Genomic DNA, 14,671 nt, shown 5'->3' on the forward strand with positions numbered 1-14,671 from the left:
AAAGGCAGTAGAGTTCCCATATGCTCTTCAGCCACTTTTCTCTATTATTAATATCTTATGTTATCATGGTACAGCTGTCAGAACTAAGAACCAACATTGCTATATTACTGTAAACTATACTCCAGACTTTATTTGGATTTCTTCAGTTTTTCCATTGTGTCCTTTTCTGTTCCAAGATCCAGTCCAGGGAATCACATTGCATTTAGTTGTCATGTCTCCTCTGGCCTGGGACCGTTAAGTAGTAGTTTCTAAATTTCCAGGAGGAAGGAATTTTTAGCTTTTTAAAAAATGTCTTACTAATAATTATTGATTTTTATTGCATTATCATCTGAGTGATATTTTTCTATTTTATGCAACTTACTGTTACTTTCCTTGTGACCTCGTATTTGATCACTTTTGTAAATACTCTATGTGAGCTTGAGAAGAAAATGTGTTCTCTATTATCAGGGATAAAGTTGAGTATAGATCCATAAGATTTATCTTATTGAATATGTTATTTAGGTCTCTATATCTTTATTTATAGTCTACTTGATTTATCTTGTCCTGAGAATGGAAGTCGCCTATTGTTGGTATGTTTCTATCTATATTTCTTTGTGTCTCCTATGGTTCTGCTTTATAAAGGTAGTTTCTACTTCATTCACTGCATTAATACTCATAACTGATCTTTATTGTGAATTTTAACACTTAAATTTAAATGGTCCTTTGTTGTCTTTAATGAGTTTTGGCTTCTATTTATTTGAGACATCAGAATCTGAAAGTTTGCTTTTTATTACTTTCATTTTTTCTGGTGTATCTTTGCTCATTATTCCTTTTGAATCTTTCTGAATTACTTCATTTTACATGTCTTCCTGAATACAGCTTAAAGTTAGGTCTTGCTTTGTGAGTACAATTGAGATTATTTTTTTCTTTTAACAGGTAAGTTAAGCCCATTCACATTTATTGGTACAACTTTTGTATTTAGTCTTAACTTTTTCAAATTATTTTATATGTACTATTTATACTTTATTGTTTTCTGTGTTTCTTTCTCTATGTGATATTTTCTTTGTTTTATTTTTTAACTTTATTTTGATATTTAGAGAGGTTTTTTAGTAGTTACTTTTGTACTATTTCTTTTTAAAAATTGTCCCAGTCCAACGTTTCTTTATTTAATCTTTTCTATCTGGTTTGTGAGATTTTATTAGTATCTTTTGACACCTACCAATTGCCTAATGAATTCACCAATCAGTGAATCCTGCTTTCTTCATTGATTAATGGACATGTGAATTGTTTCCAGATTTTGGCAGCTATGAATAAAGTTACTGTAAACAACAAATAAAAGAGCTCTCCAAGTACAGATGGTGGAGCTCAGTTACAGCTTTTCGCTGACTGCATTCAGACCTCCTGCTAAACCTGTCTGGATTGAATGTGCTTTGGTTGCTATAGCTGGAGGAGTCTCCTCAGTGGGAATTAGAGCTGCAAATGGTGTGTTAATAGCAACTGAGAAAAAAACAGAAATTCATTCTTTATAATAAGTGAAGTGCACACGAAGTGGAACCGATTACCAAACGTATAGATCTGGTGTAGAGTGGCATAGACCCAGATTATAGTGCTTGCACACAGAGGTCAAAATCTAGCTCAGAAATACTGTCTTGTTTATCAAGAACCCATCACCACAATCGGCTGGTACAGGGAGTAGTTTCTGTGATGTAAGAATACACCCAGTCTGGTGGTAGGCTTCCATTTGGAGTTTCTTTACTTATTTGTGATTGGAATGAGGAATGGCCATATTTATTTTAGTCAGATCCATCCGGAGCTTACTTTGCCTGGAAAGCCGCCACATTAATGGGAAAGAACTAAGTGAATGGGAGAGAAGTTTCTTTGAGAAAATATATAATGAAATCTAGAACTTGAAGATGCCATTCATACAGCAATATCGACCCTAAAGGAAAGCTTTGAAAGGCAAATAACAAGATAACACAGAAGTCAGGATCTGCAATGAGGCCAGATTTAGACAGTTTGTTCCAACTGAAATTAAGGATGACTCGGCTGCCATAGCATAATAATAAAGTGACTGAAAAATCCAGAATTTGAGGTATTCTGTCTGCTGAAACATGTTTCAAGTCTGTCATTTTGCAGACTTTTAGCAGACTTATCTCTACACGGTTTAAAAGACTGTTTCTAAAAATGACACCTATAAAGTACAGTAAACTGTTAAATAAAAGAGCACTGCATTCTTTTATGCCACTATTCTTTTCTCCACGTTCTTCCCGCTGATTGGAGAACACCTCTACCATACTGCGTAAGTCCTACTTTTCTTTCAATACTCAGCTCTGAAAGCAACTCGCTATGATTTTTCCCTTGAGCCCCCAGGCTGGGTTAGGTGCTTCTTTTACACTCAGCCCTTTCCACAGCATTAGAAGCCTCCTAAATCTAGTCATTAATTACCTTCCAGCTTCATCTCTCACAACTTAACAGACAGGTTTGCATAGTGGTTAATAGAGAGGGCCCTGAGATCAGACTTTTGGAACTAAAATCCTGGTTTTGCTATTTCTAATTATGTGACCTTGGGCAAATTTGCCAACTCTGAGCCTATTTCTTTGTTGGCGATATGGAGATTTTAATATTGCCAACCTCCTAATAAAATCAGGTGTCGTAATAACATGAGGTAATCCATTCAGTAAATTGTCCCATACTTACTAAGTACTCTCTACATATTAGCTAGTGTGGTTAGCTATAATTAGTAGTAGTAGTATGTTTCATGCTGGACTTTGTTTTTCTAAAGTCTGATTGACACTGGACGCCCCAAACCAGTAAGTAAGTACAAGAACTTTCTATTTAGAGATAACTGCACTGAAAGAAGCAAGTCAGGATATTTATAGTGATATAGGGGAGAAGGCAGTGAACTCAACCTGAAAAAATTCAAGAATGGGTTAGAACGTAGAAACAAAGTGCTTAAAAGTCTTGTTTTAATGGTGGCAATATCAGTCCGGCCAGAAGAGACATTTGAATCAACACCGAAATGGTATAGATTAGAACTTTATATAAAGAGCTATTTCGAGTTATCTTTAAAAGAAGCTTTGGATCAGATTATATTGAGATTTATTTTAAGGGACTAAAACAAAAAATCAGAATTTATTATTTTATTTTATAAACCAAATTGTGGCTATTATATAGTACATGTATTTTATGTTTCCATAACAACAACAAAAGCTTTAGGTAATTCACATGTTCCGATGAACTTTCTTTCTCCTTATGGCAAGCATTTGTAAAATAAAATCGTTAGGTGGGATGATCACTAAGGCAGACTTTATATAAGGTCGTTTAAGATTACCTCTACCTCTGGCATTCAGACATTTTAAGAAATTGTTTTCCTAAGAAGATTTCTACGGTAGAGAAGGGATCACAATATAGCAACATCCTTCCTAGTGAGCTTCCCTCAATGGAAGGTCATTTAGAGTTTAATGGGATTAATTTGGCTGACACATTCAATTTTAAAAGGAATCTCTGTTCTTGTGCCAGCCGGCATGGATTTTGACAGGCAAAAAGCTCAGATCCTGCCAATTTCACCCAAGAGTACAATCCTTTAAGCTGTGACTCTGGCTGAAAGCCGCTCGCAGATCCTGGTTGCTGAGATGATGAATAGACAGTTGGATGACATGTTCCTGGGCTGCCATAAATCAAATCCTCCTTGTTCCCCACCCCCCGCCCCGGCTAGTCCAGCCTGGTATCTGGGACCCTCTTCCCAATCTATGCTAAAACGGCAATCAGATTAGAGGAAACCTGCGTTCTTCTACTGTGAGCCTCAAGCCCAAACGAAGATGAATTTCTTACTAGCAAGGTTCATTCTAAAAGGCAAAGCAAAAACTTCCCATCACAGAGGCAGTATTGGCAGCCCAATATATTCCCCTCTTCATCCCAACCCTTCCCCTTCTGTATCTTCAGACTCACAAAGGAATGGCTTTCCGTAGGTGACACTAGCATTTTCAATAGCAACTGCTCTCTTATCTTCTTTCAGTGCTGGAAGGGATATTTCTTTTAAACTCCAGCTGCTTTAATTTTTTTTCATTTTATGCTTATTCCTATGAATAGGAATGGCCTTGGTGACTGCAGGCAGGAAGTTATAAGTAATTCTGACCAACCCAGCAGAAACTGAATCCACTGGGATTCTGAATAGATTTTCCCCTATACAAGGATCGCCAATTAGCTAGACAGATTCCATTTTTATCTTTCTTCTAAAACTGTGGGTGAAGATCATACAGAATTGACCAGGAATTGTCCCATGGGACACATTTCTGTGACCATGATATTTTTGCACATTGAACCAAATTGATTTGAGAGGGCTTGCCTTGGAGTAAAGGCACAGTGATGCCATCAAGATACCTTACGGCCTCAGTATCTGGTCCTGGAAGGCAACACCTATACTGATTAAGACTTATACTTTGGACTCTAACAGACTTAGTTTCAGCCTAGGCCCCACTTCTTACGATACATATATGTGTTAACTGGGCAAATTATTTAATATCTTTCTATATTAGTTTTCCCCTCTTTAAAGCTAAGATAATAATAATGTCCCCTCCAAAGAGCTGTAGTAAGATTAAATTAATTTAAATGCTTAATACATACTAGCTAATATTAAGGCCTGGACAATATCTCTACCTCTGTATTCTTTATCCATGAATCCAGGCTTCTTGGTCCCAAATTAAATGTTTTATAACCTGAATTAGATTGGGGGCAGTGGCAAGGGAAAGAAAAGGTTAGCTTACAGAAACTTTACAATGAAAACATAGGACAAGATCATTCCTTTTATGAAAGGTGAGAGAGAAACAAAAAATAATTTTTAGGTTTGGAACTTCAGAGGCAAAAAAGATGGTGATACTAAGAAATGGGCAGTTAGGAGAGAAAAATGTTTGAGACAGAAGATAAAGAGTTTAATTGTGGATATATAGATGCTAAGAATTGACAGAGCATCCAGAACAAATGTCTGGTAGGCAAATGCAAGATTTGGGGAAAATAATCTTTTTTGTTTACTTCTATAAATAATGAAAAGATTCTGAGTATAATATGATTTTGATGGCTGTATTTTGGATATTTTTGCTCACTATTTTTAATAGTATAAATTTCATTTTGTCCATCAGCATTTGAATGCATTTTTAAATTAATTTTTAAATTCGCTTTTCTTTTTGGAAGAAGTTTACATTATAATTTTGAGGAGTGATAAATTTAATTGTTTTTCTCTAATAATTTTACCTTATTTGAACATGGTTTGCTTTTTATTTTAACTTAAATGTCAGCAGAGTTAATGACTAAAATATACTTCTTGGAACCTAGGAATTCTAACCATACATGAGTGTGTTCAGTTCTTATTGCTTCATTGATTAGCAACTCAGAAATCTCTCAGAATGGAACTCCATTTAGGAAAATGTTTCCCTTTTAAAAGAGATTTCCTGAGAATAATCCTATTAGGCTAGAAGCTTGCTAAGCTTATCAACTCCAGACACATTTTTCTGCAAAGGGGAGAAAAAAAATCCAAATAGAATGAGTGTTACAAGTAAACGTTGACAGAAAATATGCATTTAACTTCAGAAAATAACAATCACGTTATATCCAAATGTCAATTTCATGCCAGAAAAAAATTAGTGACCTTTAAAGATCTAAGCTAGATAACATTTAGGTAAAAAAAAAAAATTCAGTTTATCTTTAAATATTTAAGTCAACGTGATTCTTTAGTTACATGTATTTTTAAAAATTAAGAGAAAAATTGCCTTTGATATATTTACATAAATTTAACAGTTGTAATGTTCTTTATTGTTTCCGGAAGGTTTAGGTTTCCATCCCCTTCGGCCTAAAGAACTTTAGCATTTTTGAAGTATAGGTCTTCAGGTTATCAACTCTTGGTTTTCTCTTATCTGAAAATGGCTTTATTTGAGCTTTATTTTTAAAGGATAACTTGCTGGAGATGAAATTTTACCTTCACTATTTAAAAAAAATATTTCAGGACTTTCTACCACCTCTTTCCCCATTCCTCAGAAAATGGAATAGCTATTTGCACTAAATTTATTGTCTTGGGATTTTCTGAACCTTCTCTCATCTACTATTCTTTTTTCCTTTCTCTACTGCCTTCCTGAAAAGAGAGAGTAGTTTTGTATATGTGAAGGATAAAATGTTCGATGACAAGAAAGTATGCACTCAGATCTGTTCTCTGTACATGATTAAACTGCAGGGAACTTGCTTATACCTCTGGGCTAATAACACTTCAAGAGGTAATGCACTGAGTATATTATGTAGATAGAAAAAAAATGCAACATGAGTCTGAATTGTAGAGATTATTTGAAATCTGCTGTTTTTGTACATGATGAGAAAACTAATATTAACTCTTCGACTAAAAAGCCACAGGTGATGAGTATAAGAAAATGAATTAATTAAAAAATATTAAATTAAATATAGTACACAAATTATTATTATCTTGTATAGCGTTTCCCAAATTTTGTTGAGATGAACATGTATCCCAGCATATTTCTTGGAAAAAGGACTATGTGATTTGATAAATTTGAAAAAAATTATTTTGGAAACAGAAATGTGGCTTTATTACCACCATCCACAAGTTATAGATTTACTAAGATTGAGAGTACAATAAAATCCTCTTTGCACTGGTTAACTATGCTGAACAGGATTAGTTGTTTCTTGAATGATTTAGAAAGTACATCAAGATCTTTCCTTGTCTTGCTTTCTCTTTATATATTTTCTGCCTAGGTAATTTCACCCATTTTCATGGCTTTAAATGCCATCTATGTGCTGATGACCTCAAATTTCTCTTTATAGTCAAAAGCTCCTCTCTGAATACATTCAGTAGCCTACCTGGGAGTTCTTGGAAGTTTCATAGACACTTCAGAATTAACTTTAATCCAGAACTTTTAATTCTGCCTCCCATTCTCAAGGATATTCCTACTTAATCTTTCTTGTTTCAATAAATGGCATCATTATTCACCAAGGCTGGAAAGTTTGGAGCAATCATTGCTTCTTCTCTTACATTCAATTCATTAGTGACTCCCGTTTTGTTTGTTCTCCTCCAAAATATACCTTGAGGTTATCTACTAGTCTAAGACATTACTGTCGGTTAAAGATGGAGGGAAAAAGTGTTCATCATGCTATTCTCTGAGAAATTAAAGTCCTACAGATTATTCTCATGTGTAAATTTATTGTTTCATATTTTTCATTTCCTCATTATTACCTGATTAATAAAGAGTAGAAAAAGTAAGTAAGATTCCCTGTGATAATTTAGATCAGGAGTCAGAAAACTATGACTATGGGCTACATCTGGCTTGTTCCATGTTTTTATGAATAAAGTTTTATCGGAATACAGCAAAATCCATTCTTTTAAATATACTCTGTGGTTGCTTTTGTGTTACAACAGAGTTGAGTAGTTGTGACAGAGGCTGTGTGACCCACTAAACCTAAGATAATTACTATGTGATTTTTTACAAAAGAGGCTTGATTTAAATAAATGTAAGACTTTAAAGTAAATAATAAATGTAAACTAAAATGTAAAATAAATGTAAAGTAAAAAATAAATGTAAAAGTTTAGTTTTAAAATTAATGACTTTTTTGGTCATTATAATTTTCTTTTTTTTCTGCACCAGAAGAGGTTACATTTCTCAGGGGATGTCAAGGCATGAAGATCATGAATGGAGAATAAGAATCTTTTGAGCATCTATTTGATTTTCTACCTATCAAAAGCATTTTGCACATTCTGCCAACATCTTTCTATGATGATAATTAATCAAACATTTTAAATAAATGTGAATATATTCAATGTTTGATATTGAAGCTGAGAAAATAAATACCAAGACAAGAATAATAACAAGATGGCTATAGTAAGTCCTTACTTATCAATAATCACTTTAAATATAAATGGATTATTTATCCAATCAAAAGACATAGAATGGCTGAAGAAATTAAAAAAAAAAAAAGACCCACTGTATGCTGCCTAGGATGAAGATAGGCTAAACATGAAGGATGGAAAATATATATTCCATGTAAATGGAAACTAAAAGAGAGTGAGGATAGCTATACTTACATCAGAAAAATAAGCTTAAAGTCAAAATTATCACAAAAGACAAAGAAGATTATTATATAATGCTAAGGGAGTCAATTATCAATAGAATATAAAAATTATATATAATATATATATATATATATATATATATGCACCCAACTTCAGAGCACTCTAATATGTTAAACAAGTATTTACAGACCTGAAGGAAAAAGTAGACAGCAATACAATAATAGTCAGGGACTTCAATACCCCACTGTCGACAATAGACGGATCATCTAGACAGTTCAAGGAAACACTGGTCTTGAACTACACTTTAGACCAAATGTACTTAACAGATATTACAGAACATTCCATCCAACAGTAGCAGAATATACATTCTTTTTGAGTGTATACGAAACATTCTTCAGAATACATCATATGTTAGGTCACAAAACAAATCTTAACAAATTTAAGAAGGTTGAAATATCAAGTATCTTTTCCAATCACAATGCTATAAAATTAGTGATCATTAAAGAAGAGGAAAACTGGAAAATTTACAAAAGATGTGAAAATTAAACAATATACTTCTGAACAAACAGTCAAAAGAAAAATCAAATAGAAATCAAAAGTATTTGAAACAAACAGAAATGGAAAACAACATACTAAAACTTAAGAAATGCAGCAAAAGCAGTTCTAAGAGGGAAGTTTATAGTGATAAATGCTTACATTAAGAAAAAAATAAATGTCTTAAATAAATAAAGTTTGCTCCTTGCAGAACTAGAACAAACTAAGCCCAAAGTTAGCAGAAAGAAGTAAATAACAAAGCTCAGAGCTGAAATAAATGAAGCAGAGACAAGAAAAACAGTAGGAAGGATTAGCGAAAATAAGAATTAGTAAAAAAAAAAGCTGACAAACCAGTAGCTAGACCGACTAAGAAAAAAGGAGAGAAAATGCAAATAAATATCACAAATGAAAGAGGAGATATTCCAACTGATACCAGAAAAATGCAAAGGATCATACAGACTGCTATGAATAATTACACATCAACAAAGTGGATAATGTAGAAAAAAATGGATAGACTTTTAGAGTGAACCATAAAGAAATAGAAAATCAGAATAGATCAATTATTAGTAAGGAGATTGAATCAGTAATCAAGTCTCCAAAAAAAATCCTGGGGTCAGGTGGCTTCATGCATGAATGCTACCAAATTTTTAGAGAAGAATTAACATGAATTCTTCCAAAACTCTTCCCAAAAGCAGAAGAGGAGGGAATACTTCCAAATTCATTTACAAGACCAGGATTAGCCTCATAGCAAAGCAAGGTAAAGACATTACAAGAAAAGATTATAGGCAATATCCATTATGAACATAAATCCAAAAATCTTAACAAAATACTAGCAAACCTAATTTAAAAGCACGCTAAAAAGATTATATAACATGACCAAGTGGAATTTGTGCTTGAAATGCAAGAATGTGTCAACATAAGCAAATCAATGAGAATAAAGAATCACAAAAATGAAATGAAGAATAAAAATCATATGATCATTTCAATAGGTGTAAAAAAAGCATTTGACAAAATTCAACATCTTTCATGATAAAAGCTCAACAAATTAGTATGGAAGAAATGAACCTCAATGTAATAAAGGTGATATATGACAAGCTCACAACTAATGTTATCTTCAAGACAGAAAAGTTGAAAGCATTTCCTCTAAGATCAAGAACACTGCAAGTGTGCCCACTCTCGCCACTCTTACTCTATAAATATTAAAAGACCTAGTCAGAGCAATTAGATAAGACAAATAAATAAACAACATGCAAGTCGAAAAGGGAGATGTTAAACTGTCTCTGCAGATGACATGACCTTATATTTAGAAAACCCCAAATACTCTCCCCCAAAAAGGTTATAACTAATATACAAATTCAGTAAAGTTGCAGGATACAAAACCAATATACAAAAACCAGTTGTTTCTTTATACTAATAACAAACTACTTGAAAGAGAAATTGAAAAATCTCATTTATAATAACATCAAAAAGAATTACATGCTTAGGAATAAGTTCAAACAAGAAAGTGAAAGACCTGTACACTGAAAAGTATAAGACATTGATGAAAGAATTGGAAAAGACACAAATGAAAAAATATCCCATGTTCATAAGTTGGAAGAATTAATATTGTTAAAATGACCTTACTGCTTCAAGTAATCTACAGATTCAATGCAACACCTTTTAAAATCCTAATGGCGTTTTTTACAGAAATAGAAAAAAATGCAATCTTAAAACTCGTATAGAACCACAAAAGACATTGAATAGCCAAAGCAATTTTGAGAAAGAGAAACAAAGCTGGTGGAATTCTACTTCCTGCTTCAAACTATATTGCAAAGTTATAATCAAAACTGTATAGTATTAGCATAAAAACAGACATACAGATAAATGGAACACAACAGAAAGCCCAGGAATAAACCTACACATATAATCAACTCATCTTTGACAAGAACTCCAAGAACATGCAATGGGAAAAGGCTAATCTCTTCCATAGATAGTGTTGGGAAAACTGGAAAGTCACATGCAAAAAATGACACTGAAGCAAAGGAAATGAAAGCAAAAACAAATAAGCGGGACTACACAAAACTAAACAGCTTCTGCGCAGCTAAAGAAACCATTAACAACACGAAAAGGCGACCTATGGAAATGGGAGGAAATATTTGCAAACCCTATAGCTGATAAGGGGTTAACATCCAAAATATTCAAAGAACTCATAGAGTAGCACCCCCTCCTCCCCAAAACAAAACAAGTAACTCAGTTAAAAAATTGGGCAAAGTATTTGAGTAAAGATTATTTGGAAAAGTATTTGAGTAAAGATTTTTCCAAAAAGAAGACTTACAGACAGCCAACATGTACATAAGGTGCTCAACATCACTAATCATCAAGGAAACACAAATCAATAACAGAATAAACTATCACCTCACATCTGTAATAATCACAATTTCCAAGGAGACAATAAATAGCATGTTGGTAAGGATGTGGAGAAAAGGGAATCCATGTGCATTGCTGGTGTGAGTGTAAATTGGTACAGCCATAATGGAAAACAGTATGGAGATTCTTCAAAAGATTAAGAATAGAATGACCATTTGATCCAGTCAACTGACTTCTGGGTATATATCTGAAGAAAACAAAAATCATTATTTCAAAGATATACCTGCACTTCTATGTTCTTTGCAGCATTATTCAAATAGCCAAGCTATGGAAATAAACTGAATGTCTCTAGACAGGTAAATGGATAAAGAAAATGTGAAATATATATATATTTATATACATATATACACATAAATATACATATATACCTATATACGTATATGCAAATATATATACCTATATATGTATATGTAAATATACATATTTGCATATACATATATGTCTATATATAATGGAATATTATTCAGCCAGAAAAAAATAAGCAAATCCTGCTATTTGTGACAACATGTATGAACATGGAACACATATGTTAATGGAAATAAACCAGACAGGCAAAGACAAACATTGTATGACCACACTTATATGTGGACTAGTAAAAAAAAAAAGATCAAGCTTATAAAATAGAGTAAATTGATGATTGTCAAGGGTGAGTGGAGGGTGAATGGAAGATGTCGGTCAAGGGTTACAGATTTCCAGTTTTAAGATGAATAAGTTCTGGAGAGCTAACGTACAGCATGGTGGTAACGCATACTTGAAATTTGCTAAGAAAGTAGATCTTAAACGTTCTCATCACACACACAAGGTAACTTTGTGAAGTGATGGATGTGTTAATTAACTTGACTTTGGTTATCATTACACATGTCTACATTTATCAATTCCTTAATTCGTATACTTTAAATATATACAATTTTACTTGTCAATTATACCTCAATAAAACTAGAGAAAAACTCAAAATATGTTATCTTCATGGTCTCACTTTGCTTTAAAAAGATGTTTTTATTCAACATAAATATAAATCCAAATGTTTGGATGAATATAAGAAAACCAAGTGCAACAGAAATTTAAGGCCATCTTTCCCTCTAACATGAAAATTTTGGTATTTTGTGTTTCATTGGATAAATTACCGAACATTTTCTAGACCCTGAGGTTGTATATTTTACAACATGCTGCTGCATAGTTGCCACATTTGGCTTCCTGAAATACTTAATTGAGCTTCTTTTTCATACATATGAATTTATAGGGAGAGAGTGTAAATTATTTTATTGCATTTATGAATTTCCTATAATTCTAGTAAGTTCCATGGCTAATGCAGATATTAACTTGGAAAAAAAAAAAACAGAAGAAAATCAAAACCTTTTGTTTTTTGAGAATAAACTTCATTATATGATTGGAACCAAAGTTATGGGATCAAGAAATACATATTATGTTGAAAAATAAATATATTAAAAATAGAAGTAGTGTTCAGTGAGTTTACTTCTCAACTTTCAAACAATGTCAGAGTGGCTGAGTGTGATGCTGAAGCTCAAACAGCTAAATACACCATCTTATGACTCATTTCCTCTAGTTAATCACTGAGTCATAAGTCATTTTTGTTCATCATATCTACGCAAGAGATCTCAAGATGAACACTAAAGTACTTTATATATTTTTTTAACTAGATAGAGAGGTTTCTGAGTACATTCTCATTTTCTTTCAAATGTATATTAAATGATTTGATGAACAGCAACACGAGATATCATTAAACATTGACTAGATAGTTCAGGCTCTTTCTCCTCATTTTTCTATCTTGTAAACTTTTTCTCATTTAAACTGTCTCTAGCCTTAACAATCACTCTTCCTGCCTCTAACATAATTCAAGTGAACCAACTTTGTTGATTGGAACTGATGTGAAATTTACTCATGCCTGAGGACGAGTTTTAAAACTGAGTTATAAACCCACTCCTTTTCAATGGTGATTGTCCTTTAGCTACTGGCAATGATCCCGCCTACTTCTTGGCTTTAGTTTCTGTACCAAAATCACAATTTCCTTCTTTGTCATGTCCTAATGTCCCTCCACCAGCTAGAAAAGCAAGTTGCTGAGATGGAATGATAGAGCCATTCTTAAGAAGACATGGTGGTTGGATTCAAAACACAGAGATAGAAGTCTGAGAGGTAGAGGACTTGAATTCATTCTTTTATTATTATGAGGATCACAAAGGCATTAGCTTCATATGTGTGTGCAGACTTTATTACTCTGAATCTATCTCCATTTCCTCTATTGGAGAGGAGAAAATCTTAGAAAACAATTGGCCAGGAAGGAGGAGAAAATAAGGTGTATTGGATTTTATGGAATTGGGAGACCTTAAATGATGCTAAGAATAGACTGGGACGTATTTTTTAAACAGTATTTGCACTTGTTTGTAATGAACAAAAAACTGCCTTCTTAATCAGAATGAATGTCATTTGGAGGTAAGAAATAATCTCTAGGAAAGAATAAGACTTTGGGTATAACATAGTTTAGATCTTGGCTTGTTCCAAGAGTCTGAAACAGGTCATTTTTGCAACCTATGGTTTCTCCTTTATTAGGACAGTGATGACATTATTTAGTGAACATTTAAATTCCATGAATAGCAATCAGGAGCATTGCTATGGTAAGATCAGATAAACAGTCTTTCTCTTTGAGCACATTCTGCAAATGTAGCTCCTTTTCAACATTTTTATAAAGAGTAAGATGTTGCCTAAAGTTAACAACACTATATTGTACATTTAAAAAACTCTAGAGGGTAGATAATGTGTGTAATACACACACACACACACACACACACACACACACACACACACACAAACACACACCAACCAAGGGTAAAAAAGGGGTCAGGAGGAAACTTTTGGAGGTGATGAAGATGTTTATAATCTTGATTTTAACAATAGTATCATGGGTATATGCATATGTCCCAACTCATCAAATTGTATACATTAAACATATGCAGTTTTTTGCATATGAATCATACCTCAGCAATGCTGTTAAAAAAAAAAAGAGTAATGTGTTAACTCAACAGGAAAAGCTATGCTGACAACATGTTAAAAAAAGCAAGCTTGAAATAGAAGGTAGTTATAAGGATTGGGGTCTATACATATGTTGCCTCACCAAATAAGGACACAGATCCCCTGCCCCTCTACCCCAACCAGTCCCAAGTATCACTTCCCTTGAAGTTCGAATTATAGTGCCCTAAATGACAATATAGGTACTAAAGGTAATAGGTGATCTACTGCCTGTAACAGAACAGGGTGAATCTGTACTCTCAAGTGTGGGTGGTGAAACAGTCCTTGGCCTTCCTCTCAGAATTGACCTTGGAAGCTGATATGTCAAAGAGAGTTACTTTCCTGGCCTGCAGGCCCAGGTAGGTATTCTGCCATACACATGGTAGACAAATTCTATCATGTTGCTACACATACACACACACACACACACACGCACGCACGCACAAGCACGCACAAATGCGCGTGCACACACACACACACACTTACCTTTGTAAAAATGCATTGTTTTTCTATTTCTGTGCTGAGTAAAACCAACCTCTCAGATTCTCCAAGGTTATCTTAATATTGATGAGAAAGTAGTTTGTGTATTTTGAAACTCCAGGGACCTGATCACAGTGTTCCCTGGGCTGAGTCATAAAAAGGAAGTTAAATGCATTACCTGTTCCTTAA

The 14,671-nt window shown here is 33.4% G+C and overlaps 1 pseudogene; it reads left to right on the top strand.

The window, feature by feature from the left end:
* Window positions 1–1,326: 1,326 nt before the first annotated feature.
* LOC105294757 lies at window positions 1,327–2,039 on the top strand (annotated as a pseudogene).
* The last annotated feature ends 12,632 nt before the right edge of the window (window positions 2,040–14,671 follow it).

The sequence above is a fragment of the Pteropus vampyrus genome, unplaced genomic scaffold (assembly GCF_000151845.1).
Source record: "Pteropus vampyrus isolate Shadow unplaced genomic scaffold, Pvam_2.0 Scaffold93, whole genome shotgun sequence".
Lineage (NCBI taxonomy): Eukaryota > Metazoa > Chordata > Mammalia > Chiroptera > Pteropodidae > Pteropus > Pteropus vampyrus.